This window comes from Peromyscus leucopus, chromosome 5 (genome assembly GCF_004664715.2).
Source record: "Peromyscus leucopus breed LL Stock chromosome 5, UCI_PerLeu_2.1, whole genome shotgun sequence".
Lineage (NCBI taxonomy): Eukaryota > Metazoa > Chordata > Mammalia > Rodentia > Cricetidae > Peromyscus > Peromyscus leucopus.
The window spans coordinates 144,439,741-144,452,397 of NC_051067.1; the positions used below are offsets into that span (position 1 = coordinate 144,439,741).

General features: G+C 42.0%; 1 protein-coding gene across 1 annotated transcript in view; it reads left to right on the forward strand.

Annotated features, from left to right (window-relative positions):
* The window catches only part of Kcnb2 (potassium voltage-gated channel subfamily B member 2), a 413,948-nt gene that overhangs the window by 396,483 nt on the left and 4,808 nt on the right, over positions 1–12,657 (forward strand). The gene's annotated exons all lie outside the window — the stretch shown is intronic.

The window sequence follows — 12,657 nt, forward strand, 5'->3', positions numbered from 1 at the left end:
GTTTCACCATGGCCCCCGCTTGTCTTGTTTGCTGGCATTCCATAATGTGGTCTTAATGATGTTGACCCCAGAAGTACTTTTCAGAAGACGTTTGCCGCGGAGATTTATTAAAAGGAAAGATGATTGCATTACAGCATTTTTTTTTTTTCTTTCTGTGGAGCTGCTGGGACACAGTCATGAGCTATGGGGATAATGGAAGGAATAAATGCTTGCAGTCCTCTGCTAATGGTGATTGATGAGCTGATGAGAGTGAGAAGGTACCCCAGGAACAAAGCCAGATTTTAATGGCACTTTAATTCTGGAAATTTAGAAGACTTCCTTGCAGAAACTAAAAGTCAGAATGGATAAGAAGTCATTCAACAAACGAGCATGCTTTCAGGGAAGGGCAAGTATAAATCGGTCCTGAAACTAGTCTTTGCCCTGTGTGACTTGAGCATATACACTTAAGATAACATATTATCTAAGGAAACAGTTCTGGTAAATAACACAGTATGCATTTCAAATTTTATTCATGTGTCCAATGAACTGTTTAACTCTACCTGAAAACAGTTCCCTTTACAAAGCCTGAAGTTCTGAGGAAACTAGTTTCTTACTATGAAGAAACATTTTTTAAGATGAGTCATGGTTAACGCCAAGGATGACTCTGTCTTCTAGTCCGGTAAGATGATGAAGATGAAGATGATGAAGCTCCTGTCAGAGCTGCTTAGTCTCCCTGGTAAACTTAGTGAGTAGCTGGAGAGCCCCGGGGTCCTCCAACCCTGTAACAAATAAAAGTGAGATGTCTCAGAGAAATGGTCTCATAATCTGCCCACAGTCCAGCTGCCGTAGAAATTGCTCTCTGGGCTCATTTGCGTCCCCGACCTGTCTCGTGTATTGCAGCCATTGATCTGTTCACCCTGCAAATCTAGATGCCACTGCCTTCTTTGAAATCTTTTTGTGGCATTTAATCCTTACAAAGGGCATCCCCAAGCTTTGGTAGGCAGCAGCATCACTGGGCTGAGCAGCAAAAACGAATGAAAACAGACTTCTGAGGGTCTCCCCAGTTTTATTCCCTAATAACTAAATAGGGCCTGGGAACTCATATTGCCAACAACTTAGCACAGCTCACACCGTGTTGCTGATCTACTGGTGCTGAGCCAGAGAGAGCGGTCTACAGACGGAAGCTCAGCACACTTGCATTCTCTACATCATGTGCCCTTTACAATCTGCCTGACCTCCCGGGAGCGCACCCGGGGAACTTTCTGTTCCCCAAGGCTTTCATAGCTTATGTTGCACAAATGAGGGAGGGATCCTTCACACTAGACTATCTGGACTGGCAGCCTCTCAGTTATGCAGTGCACAGTCTATACCCGTGTATGTAGCAGCCACGAATTCACCTCCGCACCATGCTCCTTAGGGACTCCTCCAGTCACAGTGTTTTCTGAGCAAGCTCTAGTTTGGAAAGCCTCAAAGCCATTGCCCTCTCCTCCCAGCCTGCCTTGGACCTACTTTCCTTTCTGAATAGAAATCTCTACCTTTCTGTCCTTCAAGGCTTTCCTCTCAAAATTACTTGTGACTGGACTAGTACTTAGGTCAAAGCAAACATCATTCCAACACAAAAAGGAACAATATTACAAAATCTGGATAGAAATGTAAATGGGCAGAAATGCCCAATCTTCCTGTTGGAAAATAAAACACATTCAAAATTCTGTTTTTGTTCCTTAAGTTTCCATGAACTATCTTTTAAAAGAACTGGAAAGCTGGTAATAATGAGAAAAGTAAAGAAAGCTTCTGTTTATTGTCTTGTTTTTGTCCTAAATATTCAGGTGTCTGAGATGTTGTATAATCACACGATATTTTAACAAATTATCCTTACAAATATGTATTTCTTCAATAGAATATGCAGAATTCTTTATTTCTTACTTTTACATGTTTTTCAATACTTTTTGTGGGGCCTTACTTTTGCTCACATGGGATAATAATTGACATATAGATATATCAAAATATGTGTGTAAGTGTTATGAGACAAGGAGTTGGTTTTCTGTAATGAGGTGACCCCTGGTAAGACAACCACAAGTCGGGCAGGCCCCACTGCTAAGATTAGTTGGCCAACACAAACTTGACTGGATGAGGGAAAAGGAAAACTCAAAGTTGAGTTTGAAGGGAGAGAAGGGTAGACAGCGTGGTTATGGGAGGAGCTGGGGGTGAGTGTGTTTAAAATATATTGTATAAAACTCTCTAAGAATTAAAAAATACTGTTAAAGGTAAAATAAAATGTCTATATGCAAATATATTTTTAACCATAACCTGTATCATTCATTATTCTCAGTGGCTTAATGTCTTTGGCACAAGCCTGAATCATACAGATCTATACATGTTACTCTCACTGTGTGTGAACTGGTAAAATCACATGCAAACTTATAAAAATGTGGTATGGAATGAATACAGAGCTTTTCTTTAAGCAAATGTACCCTTCTGTGAAGGTGACATCCAAAGCCAATATCAATTCAAGAACAGGCTTCCTAAAGAAAAAGGATTTTAAAATAGGAAAGGCTATCTCCTCAGTGTAATGGAAGAAGAAAGGGATTAATAAAAAGTATAGCTCTTAAAACTAGAAAGGATTATGTTGTTGAACTTGTAACACTGCTCTGTTATCTCAAAGTGGACCATTTCAAACAGACATTTCTTTTTAAGGAAGAAAATGATTAAAAGCAGTTCAAGATTTTTAGGCTGACTTTGGATTATGAAGAAGCCAGCTAAAACGACAAAACCTCTGCTATATTCTCTCATAGTTAGAAAATACTCGCTTTCTTCCATTATTTATTTATTTTTTAATACAAAGTGTTGCTATGTTGCATGACCCTACTACTTCAGCTTTTGAGTTCTAGAACTACAGGTGTTCATACCATTCCTGGTTAGAAAATCCTTAATTTCTTCAAGGGTCCATTCTCATTTTCTCCAGCTCTGTGGATCTCTCTTTCTTTTAATGGAAGATAGAGTCGGGAGTGGGGGCTGACTACTTTATTGAAAGTACATTCAAAGTGCCTGCTCTGTTAGATACTGGAAGAACTTCCACAGAAGATCTGTAGTATTTGCCATAAGCCTAAAACCTTGCTTGAGAAACAAAATGATCTCCTATGAACTTGTCAAATGACTGTTCCAGCGAGCTGTAAGGTTGTATGGATGTAAGGGAAAATGCATAATACTTGGGCTAACTTGAGCTGAAGAGGGGGAGGTAAGAGACAACTTAGGGAAGAATCTACTGAGGGCAGAAACAAGGCTCCACGGAGTGTGAGTTTGCTGTGGCTTGCCACAGAAAGCCCCCATTACACACCCGCATCCCAGCCGCTGTTCATCTGCAAGACTCTCTCTCACTTCCATCTCTGGATGCCTGAGAGCAAAACCATCTGGTCGGGAGCTGGAGAGATGTCTCAGCTCTTGAAGAGGATCCAAGTTGAATTCCTAGCAACCATGTCAGGTGGCTCATGCCTGCCTGTCCCTCCAGCTCTAGGGGATCTGATTTCCTATTCCGGCTTCCTCAGACACCTGCACACATATGCACGAACCCCCACACAGAGGTGCATGCGTACACATAATCAAAAAGTAAATCTGCATAGACATCTTGGAGCAGAGATCATTGCCAGGTCAGCATGCCTGGTCAAACACAGACTACTTTTGTAAATTTCATCCAAACATCAAATGCATTTTCAGTGCATTCCAGATAAACATTTGATTTAAATACAACTAAAATGTTCTGTATTTTTATCTCTTAAATCTGGCTGCTCTGGAAAAAAAAAAAAAAAAAAAAAAAAAAAAAAAAAAAAAAAAAAAAAAAAGCTCTTCAAGTATAAGTAAGGCCACAAAAGAAGATTTTGCAAGTTCAAGTCAGTCCAGAAAATGTTCATGGCCCTCTTGTTTACAGTGAACACAGAAAACTAATTCTCCATGTAAATATTCAAAGGGATGTCTTCCCCCAACTTCTGAACTGGCTAGGCAACTGGTTGAAAGGGTCGTGTAAGAAGCTTTGCAGTTGTTAGGAAAAGCCCAGTTTCAGGGAGTCTTGTTCATTGGCACCAAACATCCAAGAACCTGCCATTTTTCTGGCTTTCCTAATTATGCCATGCACTTGAACATGGTCCTTTGTAGGATACTGGGGCAAGGGGCATCTAGGCGTTCAGAATAGGGACAGAATAAAGAACTAGATTCTTCTTTTGGCTCAGCAGGAATTGAGATATGGTTTTGGAATTTCTCAAATAAGGATAATAATGAATAGTGTTAGTGCTTTACAACTTACAAAAATCTAACATGCACTTTGTTTATTTGTACACAAGACAAGATTGTCTAGGTAAACAAAGCAAGAATTTTATTTTCTGCCATCTCTACATGAGACTACTGACTCTCAGAAAAGCTGCTTCTGACATCCAGGGTCAGAGAGAGAACACAGTATGTCAGAAGCAGGGTTCAAACTCAAGCTTTTGGTCCTCAGTCATATATTACTCCCAGCCCTGCCTACTGCCCGCCACTGATTACACTCCCTCAATCTTTGTTTCTTTGGTTTTCCCATTTTTCTTCCAGCTTGACTTTTATAATGTACAATTTCTAAGCAGTTGAGCTTGATAAAAACCCATTGGAAGGATGTGTGCCCCTGGACCTCTTCATGCATCTTTCCCACACCCTGTCATTCCTGTGCTGAAGGGGATATCATTCTGTATAAATAAAACACTGATTGGCCAGTGGCCAGGTAGGAAGCATAGGCGGGACAAGGAGAGAGGAGAATTCTGGGAAGTAGAAGGCTAAGAGGAAAGGAGACACTGCCAGCCACCGCCATAACAAGCACCATGTGAAGATGCCAGTAAGCCATGAGCCACGTGGCAAGGTATAGATTTATAGAAATGGATTAATTTAAGATATAAGAACAGTTAGCAAGAAACCTGCCACAACCATACAGTTTGTAAGCAATATAAGTCTCTTTGTTTACTTGGTTGGGTCTGAGCAGCTGTGGGACTGGAGGGTGATAAAGATTTGTCCTGACTGTGGGCCAGGCAGGAAAACTCTAGCTACAGAGGATCTAACCTTCATGGGGACTGTGGGGTGGTCCAGTAGCAGAGGGCTTGCCGAATACATGCAATTCTCTGGGTTCTGCTCCGGTGGGGCAACAAAAGCGAGCAAACTTAATTAGTTAAATATTCATGGAGACCAGCAGGCAACAGAAAGGACCCATGACTCTGCTCCTGAAGAGCTGGCAGAGGAGATGTCTGTGTTCTGCCAGGCTTGGCTGGTCTCCATTTTCACTCTTGGGCTCCTAAAGACTTCCCCGAGAAGCAGTTACAGGCACTGCCTGAGCATGGGAATAAGTGTAAGGCTCAAGTCATCTCCAGCTCACTATCGTTCCTGTGTTTGTAGAGATCCTAAGAATAATATGGCATTCCATTTGTTAGCCTTCACCTAATGACTCAGTTCCTAAAATCTAATCTTTTCGGATACAGAAATACATCATGGATGATGAAACTACGCTTATTTCTAAAGACACCAGCAAAATAGCAAAACAGTGTCTTTGATCATAAAATATCCAAAGTCTCCTCAAAAAAATTAGGTTTGTGTGTGAAAATGAGAAGCAGTCTAAAAGGGCTCCTCCTCACACCCCTCCTCTCCCCATACAGAAAGCATTGTGTACATGGGCAATCTTTCATTCAATCAGCATCCAAACTGCAAGAAAATTGAATTCTGGGGTCACATAATCACCAGGGCCATCATAACCTTGCAAGCAATTGAACTTTATTGTGATGTTTGTTCTTTTCACATAGTCATGTGGTGTTGGAGCATAAGAAGTCTTCCCTGTCTGTGAAAGTCGGCTGAGAGAACTTAAGGTTGGAGCCTCTTCTGTTCTGGGAGAGCCAAGGGAGCATTAGAAGAAGGGGCAGTTAGCCAGTAGAAAGGTGGACACCATGTGGTTCAAAGAAAATGAAAGGCTGGAACTGAAAGCAACCACGTGACTCTTCCTTCAATGGGAATCAAAGTGCTTACTTTTCGCTCAGCTGTTCCCAGTAGTCATTTGGGGAGTAGATGCAGGAGATGGGTGCATGGAAATCATGATATTCGTACCAAATCCTTGCCTCTCCCTTCAACAAGTGGGTTGGCATTTGGCTGATAGGCCCAGAACATCCGTGTTCTGAAAGTAGAAAATTATTCATGCTTCTAAGAATGCTTTTTGCAGCCCTCTTCCTTCCTGTCATTTTAAGCAACTTATCCCTGCCCTGAAAATTATGTCATTCTTCTCCACATTGTTTTCCATAGCTCATTCAAAGCATAGACTATGGCCTACGGGGAACATAAAGTCAGAGTAGTGTGCAGCAGTTCAGAGCATTTAACCTACTTCACTCGCCTCCTGACGACATGTGCTTATGCCAGGAAAGGCAGGGTTGGGGAAGAGAGAGGCAGTACAAGTGGAGCATTCCACGTGAAGCGCAGAAGGTCTGCCTGTTTGTGTGGCAGGCTGAAGAGCAGTGACTACACAGCACGTGAACACGTGTGAAAAGCAGGCTACACAACTATCCGCATTTCTAAGACCTGAGGCACCAGAAGCAACCTCTGCCAAACCATAAATACTTGCCACATAGGTGGCTTAGTCAGAAGGAAAATGAGATACAAATCACTGCGTAGGTCAAAGAATATGCTTGAAAGTGTTGAAAATATGGATAGGAAGCTGGTTATGGTGGTCCACATCTGTAATACCAGTACCTGCAATGCAGAGGCACTAGGACTGGGAATCAGAGGCCAGGGCTACAAAAAAAAAGGTCTAGAATTATATTTAAGAGGGAGGTGTTACTCAGTTGGTATAGTACTTGGTCTAACATACACAGGACATCCAACCCCAGCAACACATACACAAGGCAGGGTAGAGTAAACCGATAATCCTAGCACTTATGAAGCTTAGACAGAAGGAACAAAAGTTCAAGATCATCTTCAGCTACATAGTTAGATTGAGGTCACCCTGGAATATCTCAGATCTGTTCTCAAAAGCAAACAGAAAAATGGTGTGGAAGGCTTGTTAGCATTCCTTGCACTCACTACACTATGCTTTACCAAGTGTTTTCTTCATGATCCAGTCAATGATCCTCGGAAGCAGGTGAGGCATCTCATTTGATGTCTCCATATGTAGCAGAACCCCATGTCTTAATTCCTTGCCCTGCATTTCTTTCCACCACAGCACATCCATTATCTACAAATAACACCAACAAGTTGACGTAACTGAGGCAAGTTTGGGCTGCCATGCATACTCTAACAAACAGAAATCCATGCAGCCAACTTTTAGTGCCTCCTTATGGAAGTATAGGAACCCTGTCTGTTACTCTACATCACACTACAGTACCTGTGTCAAAGCAAAGACTGGAATAGTCACCCAGCTGATTCAAGAGAGAAAAGAGTCGCCCAGAAAGAATGTGTGCTCCCCATAACTGAATGCTTGCTACATCCCCAGTGCAATATTTTTCAAAGCCTTCTCTTTCAATTTTTTTCCTATGCAACAAAATGTAATTCTGTCCATTGAACCAAATGTCAGGGTCACTTAGGACTTGTCTTTGGTTTGGTTTGTAGTCCCAACTGGAATAAGAAAAATGTTAAAGTGGAACATAGAATGTTAGTTCATAGTTAGTATGTTAGTGAGAAAGGGACTTGGCACTGAGCTAATTCAAATCTCCAAGGAGGGTGGGCCAACATTGCATGGGCAATTAATTGCTTGCACTTCCTTTGCCACGTACAAATAAAAGTCTACTTGCTAACGCTGGTGAAACAGTTTGGCTCTGCTAGGTCTGGAGACCAATTCAAGGTAACAGATTAAAAATCCAAGTCAGTGATGTCTTAACTTACGCATGGCTGTAAGTAAAACAATACACATGTCATTAGGGTCCATTGTACTTAGTGTAAATACCCATGTTTAGAAGTTTATCATATAGCTCTGAGCAAACTTTCACATTTACTATATTAAAAATCTCTCCAATAAAAATAATAAACCTGTGTTTGGTTTATTATGCCACAAAAAGCACTTTTGGTATATATGGAGTAATTTGTCTGAGGAGCTGTCCTTCTGAGAAAACTCCAAGTTTCACAGGATATTTAAAATAAGCCATTCCTCCAAACTGGAACTCCAAATGGGTTCTAACAGATTGAATTTCAACATGAAATAGAAAATAGTTCACTTTAGTACCTTTGGTTTCCTTAACATACACGTGGGGTTGCTAAGAGCTTCAGTGTTTGGTTTTTTCCTACAGTAATTGCCTTTCTTCAAGAATGTACTCATGGCCATTTCATGTGTCTGCTGACTTTCCCAGTTTTAAATGGAGCCATCTTTACAAGGTTGCAACCATCTAGACTATAGACTGTATTAATATCACACATCATTATCATTTGGGGGTTAAAAATAGGTTAAGAAATAAAATGGCTTACAAATCTAACTCCATGAAGTCAAAACTGAAGACTTACTATTCTTGGTCCAAAGGTTGGAAGATAGGGTCTTGGAGTGTGGCTCAGTGGTATAGCACATGCCTAGCATGTGTGAGATCCTGGGCTTGGTTCCTGGTACCATACTTTTAAAAAGAGTTTAAAAATAATCAGATGGGTTCATTTGCTCTTCTGCTTTTCTTCTTTTCCCCTGAACTGGCAAACATCAGTAAATGGCCTCAGAAATGGTCATGGAAGAGATTCAACGTGGAAATCTAGATTATGGGTATCTATACATGAATGATAGAAGAAATCCCAATATTAAAATGTCCAGAGCTGGATGTGGTGGCACATGCCTGTCAGAGGCAGGAAGTTCAGAAGTATGAAGCCAACCTGGGCTTTAGAGCGAATTCAAGGCAGCCTCTGCTACCTACTGAGACGCTGCACTGTCTTTCAAAGAAAAACAGTCAAAAGTGTGTTAATAAGAGTGTAGCCTCCAGGAACTACAGAGCTGGTTTCTTATGTTAGAGCAAAAGGCCAGGTAAGAGGTGACCAGTGGCTTCAGAAACAGAATAGCTTAGTGTTGTCTTGTCATTGGAAATGAAGGAAGAGATTCAAGGTGAACATTCCTAACTTGTCTCTAATAAGCCATCTGTTATCCACAGGTTCATCTAAATAAACATTGTTACGGTGGTTCTACTTCAGCCTCCATAAGTCTCTTAGGGTAGATGGAAACTACTGGCCCTCCTGGGATTCACTGGCCCATCTTTTAAAAAGTATTTAATTAAAAACAAGAAAAGAAAAAAGCCGGGTGGTGGTTGTGCATGCCTTTAATCCCAGCACTTGGGAAGAGAGCCAGGCAGATCACTATGAGTTCAAGGCCAGCCTGGGCTACAGAGTGAGTTCCAGGAAAGGCACAAAGCTACACAGAGAAACCCTGTCTCGGGAAAAAAAAAAAAAAAAAAAAACAAGTATTTAATTAATATATTTATTTATACTGAAAATTCATACATTATATTTTGATCACAGTTTCCCCTTCCCCCTCTCCTCCAAGACCCTTCTCATCACCCCCTACCCACCTACTCTCTTTAGAAAACAAGCCAGAAGGGCTGGAGAGATGGCTCAGAGGTTAAGAGCACTGACTGCTCTTCCAGAGGTCCTGAGTTCAATTCCCAGCAACCACATGGTGGCTCACAACCATCTGTGGTGAGATCTGGTGCCCTCTTCTGGCCTGCAGGGATATGTGCAGACAGAACACTGTATACATAATAAATAAATAAATTTAAAAGAAAAAAAAAGAAAAGAAAACAAGCCAGAAAAAAAGCAAAAGATACTAGAAACACACACATAAACATAAAAGGCAAAATTCGAAACTATAGTACACAAACAAGATTCCAGTGGAATAAAAAATGCCAAACAAACCAATATAAGACAAAAAAAAATCTACAAAAACACCAATGAGGGGCTGGAGAGATGGCTCTGAGGTTAAGAGCACTGACTGCTCTTCCAGAGGTCCTGAGTTCAATTCCCAGCAACCAACGGCTCACGGCTCACAGCCATTTTTAATGAGAACCGGTTGCCCTCGTCTGCCTGCAGGCATACATGCATATATGTATGTAATTAATTAATTTTAAAAAACACCAATGAATTCATGCTGTGCTGGCCTTCTACTTCTGGGCATGGGAGCAGCCCTTAAGTGTGGTGTATATACCCCGTGAGGTTAGTTATTCTTTTGCAAATGGTTGTCAACTGGAGAGAGCTTCTTGGTTAGGAATGGGCGTCATGTCCACTTCCCCTTCTCAGTTCGGGGACCCCGTGTGGCTCAGACCTGTGCAGGCCCTGTGCATGCTGCTCATTCTCTGTGATATCATGCATGTGTTTGGAAGATACCGTTTCCTTGACATCACCCATCCCTTCTGTATTTATTTTTATTTATGTACATGTGTGTATTGGTGGGGGAGTAACCACAGAATCCCCAGGGGAATCCACAGCTGGAACTGGAGTTATAGACAGGTGTGAACACCTGACATGAGAGCTGGGAACCAAACTTGGGTTCTGGGCAACAACATAAATATTCTTAACCACTGAGCCATATCTGCAGGTCAACTGCCCCACCTTTTTATTTATTTGTTTGTTTGTTTGTTTTATTTTTTTATTTTTTTTTTTTTTGGTTTTTCGAGACAGGGTATCTCTGTGTAGCTTTGCGCCTTTCCTGGATCTCACTCTGTAGACCAGGCTGGCCTCGAACTCACAGAGATTTGCCTGGCTCTGCCTCCCAAGTGCTGGGATTAAAGGCGTGCACCACCACCGCCGCCCAGCTATGCCCCACCTTCTTAATAGGAGATTCTGAAGTATACTCAAGAAACAATGCATAACCTGATTCTAGGGGAAGACAAAAAGGCAAAATCTACTAATAGAGGACCATTCTTGGAGCTGAAGAACAACATAGCTTTATTTAGTACCCGTAAGACATTCTGAAACGCCTTATGCCATGAGGGTTCTCTTTACACCAAGTGAAGAGGGCAAATGAGAACAAAGGAACAGGAAGAGAAACAATAAAAGATATAAATGAAGCAGAAGAGTAAGGAAGAAAGAGGAGGATAACCCCAAAGTAGACGAGCTTACGGACAACACATAGGGAAGGAAGTGCGGGCTATAGAGATGGGGAAAGGCAGTCGGTGTGCAAGCATGAGGACCTGAGTTCACATCTGCAGAAGCCGTGTGAGGCTGGATGGACAACACAGGCATCTGCAAGCCCAGCACTCCTACAGGGAAATGGGCAGCGGAGACAGGAGGCTCCCAGAATCCTCAGCCAGACAGTCCAGTGTACACAGGAGAAAAGCAAGAGACCCATCTCAAGAAAGGTGCAAGGTGAGAATGGACATCTGAGGTTGTCCTCTGACCACCACACATGCACCTTAGCAAATGGGCACCTTCACACACACACACACACACACACACACACACACACACACACACACGTATACACAAAGAGAGAGAAGAGAAAGAATTCAGAAGTCCTAACACAAACTAAGTTTTTCATAGTCTAATAAGTATGGAGTTATGGCCTCAAGACTAATCATTATGCTTTGAGATGTTAGCTAGATGCTAAGTCTTTTTGGAAAACAGTCACTATCTGGTTATTTTTTTCTGTTGTGTGATATTTTGTTTGTGTTCTGACAAATAAAGCTTGCCTGGAGACCAGAGGGCAGAGCTAGCCACTAGTTAACCATAGAGGCCAGGCAGTGGTGGCACACACCTTTAATCCCAGGACTTGGGAGGAAGGAGTAGGAAGATCAGGAGTTCAAGGCTACCCTGAGCTACACCAGATTGAACCGTCTAAAAGAGAAACAGAGCCAGGTGGTGGTGGCTCACACCTTTAATCCTAGCACTAGGAAGGTGGAGACAGGAATCTAAGGTGGGTGAAGACAGGATCTCAGCCTCCCCCCCCCATTCAGTCAGAGGATTCATAGATTTTTCTCAGAGCTAGGTACAAAACCTGTTGCTAATAACACCTGTCAAGTTTAGAGGGCATCAGCTCAAGGGATTACTTCTTCATGGTGGACTTTCATTCATGCAAGGTCATAGATAAAGGTCAGACCAAACCAAGTTGACCCAAACTAGGCAAAGAGTGTTTTCTACTCCACCAAGAGCTATGTTGTTATGAATTATTGCATGGGGGGACCCCCGAGGGTGTCCCACAAGGTATGGTGGCAGTGGCAGTGGCCAGTTATTCGTAACCCAGATGCTGCATCCATGTGGAGAGTTTATTATAATAGAGAGATGAAGAGAAAGATAAGAAAGAAAGAGACAGAGAGAAAGAGAAAGGAGGAGAGAGAAGGTGTACACCTCGTGGAAGAAAAGGGAAGAGAGAGGAAGGGGAGGAGTTTTTCCTTAGAATGAGGCTTTTACATCATGATGCAGGGCAGCGCCATGGGGTGGGATTCAAGGGGCAGATCAGAATATTAGCATATATGATCCAAATGTACAGATTTTTCTAAGCAAAGAGGTACACCCCTACATTGCTCTCCAGCGTTAATCTTCTTGATATACTCCCACAAATCTAGAGTACTAACTTAGAACCAGGAAATCCCCCTTTGCCCTGAAGTCTTTAGTCACCAATCTATATATCTTTGATCTTCTTAGCAATGTCTGCATACTATGCAATTGTTATAGCAACCATGAAATAGCTATGACCATTGCAAGCATTCAATATATTTATAAAACAAGACGCAGAAAGGT